We start from the raw sequence: 13286 nt of genomic DNA on the forward strand, positions 1-13286 counted from the left end.
TGTATAAAACTTGTATACTTAAAACAGTAAAACAATAATGAAAAAACTATCTAAAACAAGTTGACAATCATAGTGTTCTTATTGATTGGGGCTTCAAGAAGTGGAGATGTTAAATATTCCAAAATTCATCCAGCTTTAATGTAACTCTTTTTAAAACTCCAGCAAGATTTTGTGTAGATTCTGACAATATTATTAAAAAATTTATAAAGAAATGCAAAGCAACTAGATTTGCTAACACAATTTTGCAAACTAATAGAGAAGAATGGCTTTTGATTGATACTTTATTACAAACAATTTAATAAGAGTGGTGAAATATTAGTCTCTTCAGCAAATGATGCTGGAGCCATTAGATATCCATAATCAAAATAAAATAAAAGGAAAAAAATTAAAAGCGAATCTGACCTAAACCTGAGATCTTTTTCTTTGAGATGGAATATAAAACTATAAATATTTTCAGTGATAGCATAGGAGAAAATCCTCAGAACCTATGGCTGAGCAAAGAGTTCTTAGACTTGACTCCTAATACATAATCCATAAAGGGAAAAAAATCGCTAAGTACGACTAAATTCAAATTTTAAAATATTGACTTTGTAAAATACCCTAAGATGATGAAAAAACAAACTTCAGACTGAGGAAAAATATTTACAAACCCTGTATCTAATAAAGGACTGGCATATAGAATATATAACGAACTCTCAACATTCAACTATAAAAAAACACTCAATTAAAAGATGAATAAAAGACATGAAGATATATTTCACCTAAAAAGATACAGATGGCAAATAAACACATGAAAAGATGTTAAACATCATTGGCATTAGTGAAATACAAATTGAAACTACTATGAAATATCACGACACACCTAAAAACCAACTAAAATTTGTGACATTATGAAATACTCTCAAGGATTTTCAAGTGAAAATAGATCACTTGGACTTTGCTGATGGGGTATATAAAATGATACAGTCACTCTGGAAAAAAGAAGTTTGTAAAATAAACAAAATATACATTTAAACTATATAACCCTGCAATTGCATCTCTGGCCATTTGCCTCAAAGAAATGAAAACTGTCCAAACAAAAATGTGTACACATTTATCCATAGCAGCTTTATTTGTAATTGCTCAGGGCTGAAAATAACCAAAATGCCCCTCAATACACAAATGGCTAAAAACAAAGCAAAACAAAACAGCCTGTAGCACATCCATGCCATGAATCTCCAGTGAAGTATTCTGAGTAAGGAAATCCAATTTCAAAAGATTATGTAGTGAATGAATTCATTTATATTACATTTTTTAAGTGACCAAATGCAGACATGAATAACAGATTAGGATTGCTGGGAGTTAGGGATGGTGGAGGAGTAAGTGGAAAGGGATAACAGAAGGGAGATATTTGTGATCATAAAAGAATTCTGTCTCATGGTTGCAGTGGTCATTACATACATCTGAATACGTAATAGAATAACACATGCCCATACTCACACATTGTGCCAATGTCAAATTCCTGGTTTTGATATTTTACTAAAATTGTATCAGTTAAATCATTGGAAGGGTACATGGGTCCCCTCTGTGGTACTTTGGCAGTCTGCTGTGTATTTATTTATCTCATAACAAAGTTAAAAATCATTAATTATCTACAAACAAAATGCACTATTTATGTATGTATGTATGTATGTATGTATTTTATTTATTTTTTGAGACAGAGTCTTGCTCTGTCCCGTAGGCTGGAGTGCAGTGGCGCGATCTTGGCTCACTGCAACCTCTGCCTCCCGGGTCCAAGTGATTCTCCCGCCTCAGCCTCCCGAGTAGCTGGGATTACAGGTACCTGCCATCACGCCCGGCTAAGTTTTGTATTTTTAGTAGAAACGGGGTTTCATCATGTTGGCCAGGCTGGTCTTGAACTGCTGAGCTCAGGTGATCGACCCGCCTCTGCCTCCCAAAGTGCTGGGATTACAGGCGTGAGCCACTGCGTCTGGCCTAAAATTGTAGCAACATTTTAAAGTAAAGTAAGCTCTAGACCCACACAGTAAGCCCTGTATGTCATGCAATATTTGTATCTATCTTGCTTTTATTAAAGCCTTTCAACACGAGTGTGGTCTACAGACTCACACAGCCTCAGTGTCAGCGTCGCCCAGAAGCTTGTTAGAAGCGCGGCACCTGCAATCCCATCTGACATCTACTGTATAAGAATCTACATCTTGACAAGATCCTGAAAAATTTGAATGCACATTAAAGTCTGAGTAGCACTGATCTAAAAGGAGGATGTTGTATTATTTTAAAGCTTACTCAAAATCTCAGTGAGTTTTGAAAACCTCTAGTCTAATCAACTCAGTCTGTTCACTATTGCTATTTCAAGAATCCTGGATAACCCAGGAGACCAACCTGGGTAAATCTGAATGATTCGAACTTTGCAACCTGTAATAAGGCACTGATGGAATTTATGATTTACCTAACTGTGCTTTCCTCTCCACGAAGGAAAAAGCCTCCCTGGTCTTTATTGCTAATTTAAGTATATTCCGCAGTTCTTTCTACTGAGTGTGGGGAGGGAGATGGTCCATGATATGTAAGGGAACTGAAGGATCTTTTGAATAGGATTATGTTTAGCCCAGATTCATCCACAAAATCCAACATTTTCCTTTTATAATATACCTGTAAGACATAACAAAATGCCAAATGATTGTAATATTGCTATTGCAACCTGTTCCTTCAGAGGAATTCCTTAATAGAGTATCTTTTATTAAAAAAAAAAAAAAAAAAACTATGACAAAATTTTAAGTCAATAGAATATATTCACACTTTAAATCTGATGACTCTATTGTAGTTTGAGTTATGGCTTACCTGGTATTGTAATTCTATATTTTAACATTATGTACATGTAATTTTCTAATGAAATGATATATATAATTAAGTTTTATCGTTATAGTAATTTCATTTCTAATTCCTTGAAAAAAACTTTTCCAGTACATTACAGAATAATGTTAAACAGGTACAAAATATGTAATAATCATATCAAGGGAAAAGGGATATCCACAACCTCAGGCATTTATCCTTTTGTGATACAAACAATGCAATTACGCTCTTTTAGTTATTTTTAAATGTGCAATTAAATTATTTATGACTATAGTCACCCTGTTGTGCTATCAAATACTAGGCCTTATTTATTCGTCCTAATTAGTTTTTGAACCCATTAACCACTCTCACTTTCCCCCAGTCCCCACTATCCTTTCCAGTGTGCAGTAACCATCCTTCTACTCTCTATCTCCATGAGATCAATTGTTTTAATTTTTAGCTCCCCCCAAAAAGTGAGAGCATGTGATTCATATTTTTCTGTGCCTGGTTTATTTCACTTAACATGATGACCTCCAGTTCCATCCATGTTATTGCAAATGACAGGATCTCATTCTTTCTATGGTCAAATAGTACCCCATTGTGTATATATACCATATTTTCTTTATTCATTCATCTCTTGATGGATACTTAGATTACTTTCAAATCTTGACTATGGTTAATAGTGCTCCAATAAGTGTGAGAGTTCATATATCTCTTCCATATACAAGTTTCCTTCCCTTTGGGTATATACCAAAAGGGCAGTTCCTGGATCATATGGTAGCTCTATTTCTGGATTTTTGAGAAAGCTTCAGATGCTTCTACATAGTAGTTGTACTAACATACATTCCCATCAACAGAAATACAAGGGTTCCCTTTTCTCCACAGCCTCACCAGCATTTGTTATCACCTGTTTTTTGGATACAAGCTATTTTGACTGTGATGAAATTATCTATCATTATAGTTGCGATTTGCATTTCTCTAATGATCACTGATGTTGAGCATCTTTTCATATACTTGTTTGCCATTTGTATGTCTTTTGAGAAATATTTCTTCAGTTCTTTTGCCCATTTTCTAATTAGAATATCAGACTTTTTTCCTGTAGAATTGTTTGAGCTCCTTACATAGTCTAGTTATTAATCATACTTTGCAAATATTTTCTCTCCTTCTGTGGGTTTTCTCTTCACTTTGTTGTTTCTTTTGCAGTGCAGAAGCTTTTCCACTTGATATGATCTCAATGGTTAATTGTTGCTTTGGTTGCCTGTGTTGTGGGATATTACTCAGAAAATTTTTGCCCATTCCAATGTCCTGGAGAGTTTCTGGAATGTTTTCTTTTAGTAGTTTCATAATTTGAGATCTTAGATTTAAGTCTTTAATCCATTTTGATTTGATTTTTGTACATGACAAGAGATATGGGTTTAATTTCATTCTTTTGCATATGGATATCCACTTTTCCCACTCCCATTTATCAAAGAGATTGTCTTTTTTTATAATATATATTCTTTCACATCTTTGTGAAAAACGAGTTCACCGTAGATGTGTGGATTTATGTCTGTGTTCTCTAGTCTGTTCCACTGAGCTATGTGTCTGTTTTATGCCAATCTCAGGCTGTTTTGTTTACTATTGCTCTGTAATATAATTTAAAGTCAGGTAATATGATTCCTCCAGTTTTGTTCTTTATGCATAGCATAGCCATGGCTATTCTGAGCATTTGTGGTTCTGTATACATTTTAGAATTTTTTATGATTTCTGTGAAGAATGTCATTGATATTTTGATAGGGATTGCTTTAAATCTGTAGATTGATTTAGGTGGTGTGGACCTTTTAACAGTATTAATTCTTCCAATCCATGAACATGGAATATCTTTACCTTTTTTTGTGTTTATTCTGTTGGGGTGATTAGACCGAACACCAGGTCATGGGGGTGACAAAGTCCAGTGGAGTGAAAGGCTTGAGAAAAGACAATTTGAGAGAGAGAAGTGGGACCAGGGGGCCATCACAATCGTGGAGGCTCTGAAGGCCTTGAGATCTGAGGGCCCACACTGTTTATCGGTAATCCAACAAAGAAACAGGTGGTGAGAATGTGGAGGTGGAAGGGGCGCGTTGCATTAAGCACATGATTTACAGCTGTGATGGTTTAGCATTTGCTCTGCTACTTGAGATAACAGAGAGCAGATTCTTTTAACTCAAGATACCGTGGGAGAGCAAGAAGCAAGGAGCCAGCAAGTCTAGACATATTCCAGAGCCACGAGGCCTGGATTCTATCCAAGCCATGAGTGGTTATATGCCCTGGGCTTAGATTATGGTGCGTCAGGGTAGCCTTCCACCCTTTAGCACAGAGCTTGATGTTCCAAAGGCCACAAGAGGTTTTAGACCCTGGACCCCAGACATGTTCCAAGACTCTTTTACATTATGTCAGACATGCAAGCCCTGCCTCAACTTCTGCCAACATTCAGCTTTTCCCAACATTCTTCAATTTCTTGCATCAGTGCTTCATGGTTTTTATTGTAGAGTTCTTTGAGGTCTTTGGTTAACTTTATTCCTAGATATTTTATTTCATTTGAAACTATTGTAAATGGAATTACTTTCTTGATTTGTTTTTCGGTTGTTTGTTGTTCGTATATAGAAATGCTACTGATTGACCAGGCATGGTAACTCATGCTTGTAACCCCAGCACATTGGGAGGCTGAGGCAGGCAGATCACAAGGTGAGGAGATCAAGACCATCCTGGATAACATGGTGAAACTCCATGCTAAAAATACAAAAAATTAGAAATTAGCCAGGCATGGTGGCATGCACCTGTAGTCCCAGCTACTCAAGAGGCTGAGGCAGGAGAATTGCTTGAACCGAGGAGACAGAGGTTGCAGTGAGCCAAGATTGCGTCATTGTACTCCAGCCTGGGTGACAGAGCGGAGTCTCATCTCAAAAAAAAAAAAAAAAAAAAAGAGAAGGAAATACTACTGATTTTGTGGTATATTGATTTTGTATCCCACAACTTTACTGAATTTATCAGTTCTAACAGATTTTTGGTGAAGTCTTTAGGTTTTTCCAAATATAAGACCATAATATCTGCAAACAAGGATAATTTGACTTCTTTCTTTCCAATTTGGAGGCCTTTTGTTTTCTTGTCTTATTGTTCTATCTAGAATTTCCATACTATGTGGAATATCAGGGAAAAAAGTAGGCATCCATGTTGTGTTTCCAATTATAAAGGAATGCCTTTTAGTTTTTCCCATTCATTCATTTACTACCTGTGAGTTTGTCATATGTGGCTTTTATTATATTGAAGTCTGTTTCTTCTATACCCAGGTTTTAAGGGTTTTTATCATGAAGAGATTTTAAATTTTATCCAATGCTTTTTCAGCATCAGTTGAAATGATTATATGACTTTTGTACTTCATTCTGTTATTATTATGTATCACATTGATTGGTTTACTAATTAATGCATTTTAGTTTTCCCCATTCATTAATTTACTACCTGTGAGTTTGTCATATGTGGCTTTTATTACATTGAGGTCTGTTCCTTCTATACCCAGTTTTTTTAAGGGTTTTTTTTTATCATGAAGGGATGTTGAATTTTATCAAATGTTTTTTCAGCATCAGTTGAAATGATTACATGAGTTTTGTCTTCATTCTGTTAATATTATGTATCACCTTGTTTGATTTGTATATGTTGAATCATTCTTGCATCCCTGGGTAAAATCCACTTGGTCATGGTGAATGACCTTTTTAATATGTTGTTGAATTCGGTTTGCTAGTACATTATTGGGGACTTTTGAATAAACATTCATCAGTAATATTTGCATGTAGTTTTGTTTTGTTTTTTTCTTTTTGATGTGTCTTTCTCTGTTTTTGGTATCAGGATATACTCGCATAATAGAATGAATTTGAAAGTATTTCTATCTCCTCTATTTTTCAGAATGGTTTAAATAGCATTGGAAGTAGTTTAAAAAAAAAAAAAAACTTTAGTAGAATTACGCAGTGAAGCCATCAGGTCCTGGGCTTGTATTTACTAGGAAACTTTTTTATTACAGCTTCAATTTCATTATTTGTTATTGGTCTATTCATGTTTTAGATTACTTCATGATTCAATCTTAGTAGATTATATGTGTCTATGAATTTATCTATTTCTTCTAGATTTTCAAATTTACTGGCATATAGTTACTCAAAATAGCCACTGATGATTCTTTGAATTTCTGCAGTGTCAATTGCAATGTTTCTTTTTTCATGTCCAACTTTATTTGTTTAGGTCTTCTCTCTTTTTCTTAGTTATTCTGGATATTTGTTTGTTTGTCAATTTTGTTTATTTCTCAAAAACAAAACCTAATTTTTTATTTTATTGATCTTTTGTGTTATTTTTGTTTGTTTCAATTTCACTTATCTCTACTCTGAACTTTATTATTTCCTTTATTCTACTAAAGTTGGGTTCAGTTTGCACTTGCTTTTCTAGTTGTTTAAGATGCATCATTAGGTTGTTTATTTACAGTTTTTCTTATTTTTTGATGTGTGTGCTTATAGCTATAAACTTCTCTCTCAGTACTGCTTTTGCTGTATCCCACATGTTTTTGTATGTTGTGTTTGCATGATCATTTGTTTCAATAAATTTTTTAAATTTCCTTTAATTTCTTTATTGACCCACTGGTAATTCAGGAGAGTATTATTTAACTGCCGGTGATTGTACAGTTTCCAAAATTCCTCTTGTCATTGATTTCTAGTTTTGTTCCGTTGTAGTCAGGGAAGATGTTTGATACTATTTAATTTTTTTGAATGTTTAAGACTTGGGACCTAACGTATGGTGTCTCCTTGACAATGATCCATGTCTGAGGAGAAAAATGTGTATTCTACAACTGTTGAATAAAATGTTCTGTAAATAACTATTAGGTTCATTTTGTCTATAGTACAGATCGAATCCAATGTATCTTTGTTGATATTCTGTCTGTAATAACTGTCCAGTGCTGAAAATGAGGTATTAAATTCTCCAGCTATTATTTGTATGGAGGTCTAGCTCTCTCTTTAGCTCTAATAACAATTGCTTTACATATCTCGGTGCTCCTGTGTGGGGTATATATATACTAACAATGCTTATGATCTCTTGATGACTTGACCTCTTTATCATTATATGGTGACTTTTTTTTTCTTACAGTTTTTGTCTTGAAATCTATTTTGTCTTATTTAAGCATAGCTACTCCTATGCTTTTTCAGCTTCCATTGGCATGAAATATCTTCTTTCGTCTCTTTATTCTCCATGTATATGTGTCTTTTTTTTTTTTTTTTTTTTTTGAGACGGAGTCTCGCTCTGCCCCCAGGCTGGAGTGCAGTGGCCGGATCTCAGCTCACTGCAAGCTCCGCCTCCCGGGTTCCCGCCATTCTCCTGCCTCAGCCTCCCGAGTAGCTGGGACTACAGGTGCCCGCCACCTCACCCGGCTAATTTTTTTGTATTTTTTAGTAGAGACGGGGTTTCACCATGTTAGCCAGGTATATGTGTCTTTATAGTTGAAGTATGTTTCTTGTAGTCAACAGATTATTGGCTTTTTTTTTTTTTTTTTTGAGACGGAGTCTCGCTCTGTCGCCCGGACTGGAGTGCAGTGGCCAGATCTCAGCTCACTGCAAGCTCTGCCTCCTGGGTTTACGCCATTCTCCTGCCTCAGCCTCCCGAGTAGCTGGGACTACAGGCGCCAGCCACCTCGCCCAGCTAGTTTTTGTATTTTTGGCTCTTTTTTTTTTTTAATGCATTCAGTCACTCCATGTTTTTTCATTGAGGAATTTCATTTATTTACATTCAATGTTATTATTGATAAGTAATGACTTACTCCTGCCATTTTGCTGTTTGTTTTCTGATTGTTTTGCAGTCTTCTCTTCTTTCTAACCTTCCTTCCTATCTTCCTATAGTGAAGGTAATTTTCTCTGATTATAGAATTTAATTTCTTGCTTTTAAGTTTTTGTATATGTACTGTGTGTTTTTGATTTGAAGTTATAATGTAGCTTGCAAATACTGTCTCTACCTAGTCCTTAAGACCAATAACACTTAAGTTTGCCCTTTTGAGCTTATTTTCTAGATCCTATAAGCATATTTCATTCTTTTTTATTTCTTTTTTATTTCTTTTCTGTATTCAAGTAGCCTGTGTTCAAGCTCACTAATTCTTTATTCTGCTTGGTCAGTCTGCTATTAAGAGATGCTAATACACTTTTCAGTATGTCAATTGCATTTGTCAACTCCAGAATTTCTGCTTGATTCTTTTTAATTATTTCCATGTATTTGTTAAATTTATCTGACAGAATTCGGGATTCCTTCTCTGTGATATCTTCAATTTCTTTGAGTTTCCTCAACCACTATTTTGAGTTCTCTTTATGAAAGGTCACGTATCTCCCAGCACTTTGGGAGGCCGAGGCAGGTGGATCACAAGATCAGGAGGTTGAGATCAGTCTGACCAACATGGTGAAACCCCATCTCTACTAAAAAGTTAGTCAGGCATGGTGGCATGCACCTGCATCCCAGCTACTCAGGAGGCTGAGACAGAGGCGGAGGTTGCAGTGAACCGAGATGGTGCCACTGCACTCCAGCCTGGGGGACAGAGCAAGATTCCATCTCAAAAAAAAAAAAAGAAAAAAGAGAAAGAAAGAAAGAAAGAAAGAAAGAAGGAAGGAAGGAAGGAAGGAAGGAAGGAAGGAAGGAAGGAAGGAAGGAAGAAGGGAAGGAAGGGAAGGGAAGGAAGAAGGGAAGGAAGGAAGGAAGGGAAGAAAAGAAAAGAAAAAAAGAAAAGAAAAGAAAAAAGAAAAGAAAAGAAAAGAAAGGTAGGTAACATATCTCTATTTCTCCAGGATTGGTTCCTAGTATCTTTGTGTGGTGATGTCCTGTTTGTCCTGAATGCTCTTTTGGATGTTTTCTGTGTCTCGGCATAAGCGTTAGTTATTTACTGCAGTCTTTGCAGTCTAAGCTTGGTTTTTACTTGTCCTTCTTGTGAAGGCTTTCCAGGTATTAGAAAGGAATCAGGTGTTGTGGTCTAAGCTATATCTGCATCGAGGACACCCCAAACCCAACAACACTGTGGTTCTTGCAGAATCATAAAGGTGCCATCTTTATAGTCTTGGATATGATTTGGAAGAATTCGCTGTATTACCAGGGAAAGACTCGTGTTCTCTTCCCTTACTTTCTCCCAAACAAGCAGAGTCACTCTCTCTGTGCTGAGCTGCCTGGAACTTATGGTGAGGTGGCACTGTCCAGTGAAGCTATGAGAAGAGATTCACTGTGCTCCAGACCCTAGAATGGTAGTTCCACCAAAATTTTGCACCATGTGCCTGGAAATGCTGCAGGCACTCAATGCCAGCCCATGAAAGCAACCACAGGGACTGACATGGTTTGGCCCTGCGACCCACCCAGAATTCATCTTGAATTATACTCCCATAATTCCCATGTGCTGTGGGAGGGACCCGGTGATAGATAATTTGGATCATGGGGGTGGTTTTCCCCACCCTGTTCTTGTGATAGTGAATAAGTCTCATGAGATCTGATGGTTTCATCAGGGGTTTCCACTTTTGCATCTTCCTCATTTTCTCTTGCCGCCACCATGTAAGAAGAGCCTTTTGCCTTCTGCCATGATTCAGAGGCCTCCCCAAACATGTGGAAATGTAAGTCCAATTAAAACCTTTTTTCTTCCCAGTCATAGGTATGCCTTTATCAGCAGCATGAAAATGGACTAATACAGTAAATTGCTACCAGTAGACTGGGGCATTGCTGAAAAGATAATAAAAAATGTGGAGGCAACTTTGGAACTGGGTAACAGGCAGAGAGTGGAACAATTTGGAGGGCTCAGAAGAACGCAGGAAAACGTGAGAAAGTTTGGAACTTTCTGGAGACTTGTTGAACAACTTTTACCAAAAGCCTGACAGCATATTGACAATAAGGTCCAGGCTGAGGTGGTCTCAGATGGAGATGCGGAACTTGCTGTGAACTGGAGCAAAGATGACTCTTGTTATATTTTAGCAAAGAGACTAGCAACATTTTTCCCGCCCTAGATATTTGTGGAATTGAACTTGAGAGAGACGATTTGGGGTGTCTGGCAGAAGAAATTTCTAAGCAGCAAAGCATTCATGATGTGACTTGGGTGCTGTTAAGGGCATTCAGTTTTATAAGAGAAGCAGAGCATAAAAGTTCAGAAAATTTGCAGCCTGACAATGCAATAGAAAAGTAAAACCCATTGTCTGAGGATAATTTAAGCTGGTTGCAGAAATTTGCAAAATTAACAAGGAACCAAATGTTAATCCCCAAGACAATGGGAAAAATGTCTCCATGACGTGTCAGAGGTTTTCATGGAAACTCCTCCCTCCCATCACAGGCCCAGAGACCTAGGAGAGAAAATGATTTTATGGGCCATGCCCAGAGTTTCTGAACTGTGGGCAGCCTGGGACTTGGTGCCCTGTATCCCAGTTGCTCCAGAGGTAACTGAAAGGGGCCAAGTTAGAGCTCGGGCCATGGCTTCAGAGGGTGCAAGCCCCAAGCCTTGGTAGCTTCTACATGCTGTTGAACACACAAGTGCATAGAAGTCAAGATTTGGGTTTTGGGAACCTCTGCCTAGATTTCAGAAGATGTGTGGATATGCTTGGATGCCCAGGCAGAAGTTTGCTGCAGGGATGGGATGCTCATGAATAACCTCTGCTAGGACAGTGCAGAAGAGAAATGTGGGGTCAGAGCCCTAATACTGAATCCTTACTGGGGCATTGCCTAGTGATGCTATGAGAAGAGGTCCACCATCCTCCAGACCCCAGAATGGTAGATCCACCTACAGCTTGCACCATGCACGTGGAAAAGCCACAGACTCACACCACCAGCCCATGAAAGCAGCTAGCAGGGAGACTGTACCCTCCTAGCTCCCTACCACAGGTGGGGAGTTGCCCAAGACCATGGAAACACATCTGGAAACACATTTCTTGCATCACTGTGACCTGGCTGTGAGATCTGGAGTCAAAGGAGATCATTTTGGAGCTTTAAAATTTGACTGCCCTGCTGGATTTCGAACTTGCATGGGCCCTGTCATCACTTTGTTTTGGCCAATTTACATTTGGAATGGCTGTGTTTACCCTATAGCTGTATCTCCATTGTGTCTAGGAAGTAACTAGCTTGCTTTTGATTTTACAGGCTCACAGGTGGAAGAGACGTGCCTTGTCTCTAATGATACTTTGGACTGTGGACTTTTAGGTTAATGTTGAAATGAGTTAAGACTTTGGCGGACTGTTGGGAAGGCATGATTGGTTTCTAAATGTGAGAACGTGAGATTTGGAGGGGCCAGGGGCAGAATTATATGGTTTGATGGTTTGGCTTTGTGTTGTCCCCACCCAAATCTCATCTTGAATTGTACTCCCATGATTTCCATGTGTTGTGAGAGGGATCTATTGGGTGATAATTTGAATCATGGAGGCGGTTTCTCCCACACTGTTCTTGTGGTAGTGAATACGTCTCATGAGATCTGATGGTTTCATCAGGGGTTTCCGTTTTTGCATCTTCCCCATTTTTTCTTGCCGCCACTATGTATTTTTTTCCTTTCACCATGATTCTGAGGCCTCCCCAGATATGTGGAACTGTAAGTCCAATTAAATGTCCTTTTCTTCCCAGTCTTGGGTATGTCCTTATCAGCTGTGTGAAAACAGACTAATACAAAGGCTATACCCTACACAGACTCAGGGACAGAGCTACCTAAGACCTGGGGATCCCACCCCTTGCATTGGTGTGGCCCGGATTTGAGAAATGGAGTCAAAAGAGATAATTTTGGGGCTTTAAATTTAATTACTGCCCTTCTGGATTTTAGACTTGTATGGGGCCTGTAGTTCCTTTCTTTTGGTTGATTTCTCCCTTTTGAAATGGAAGTGTTTGCCCAATACCTGTACCCCTATTGTATCTTGGGTAACTAATTTGTTTTTGATTTTACAGGCTCATAGATGGAAGGGACTTGTGTTGTCTCAGATGAGACTTTGGATTATATACTTTTGAGTGAATGCTGAAATGAGTTAAGACTTTGGGAGACTATTGAGAAGGAATTGTTGTATTTTGCCATGTGAGAAAGAAATGAGATTTGAGGAGTGCTCAAGGGTGAAATAATACGGTTTGGATTTGTGTCCCCACCTAAATCTCACTTCAAATTATAATCCCCAATGCTGGAGGCAGAGCTTGGTGGAAGGTGATTGAATTATGGGGGTACAATTCTCCCTTTGGCCCTGTTCTTGTGATATAGTTCTCTCAGATGATATAGTTTAAAAGTGTGTAGCACCTCCCGCCTCTCCCTCTTCCTCCTGCTCTGGCCATGTAAGACATGCATGCTTCCCCTTTACCTTCTATTATAATTGTAAGTTTCCTTAGGCCTCCCTGGCTATGCTTCCTGTACAGCATGTGGAACTGTGAGCCAATTAAACCCCTTCTGTAAATAAATTATTGACATGATTTGGCTATGTCCCTACTCAAATCGCATCTCTAAC

This window comes from Trachypithecus francoisi, unplaced genomic scaffold (genome assembly GCF_009764315.1).
Source record: "Trachypithecus francoisi isolate TF-2019V2 unplaced genomic scaffold, Tfra_2.0 Lachesis_group1, whole genome shotgun sequence".
Classification (NCBI taxonomy): domain Eukaryota; kingdom Metazoa; phylum Chordata; class Mammalia; order Primates; family Cercopithecidae; genus Trachypithecus; species Trachypithecus francoisi.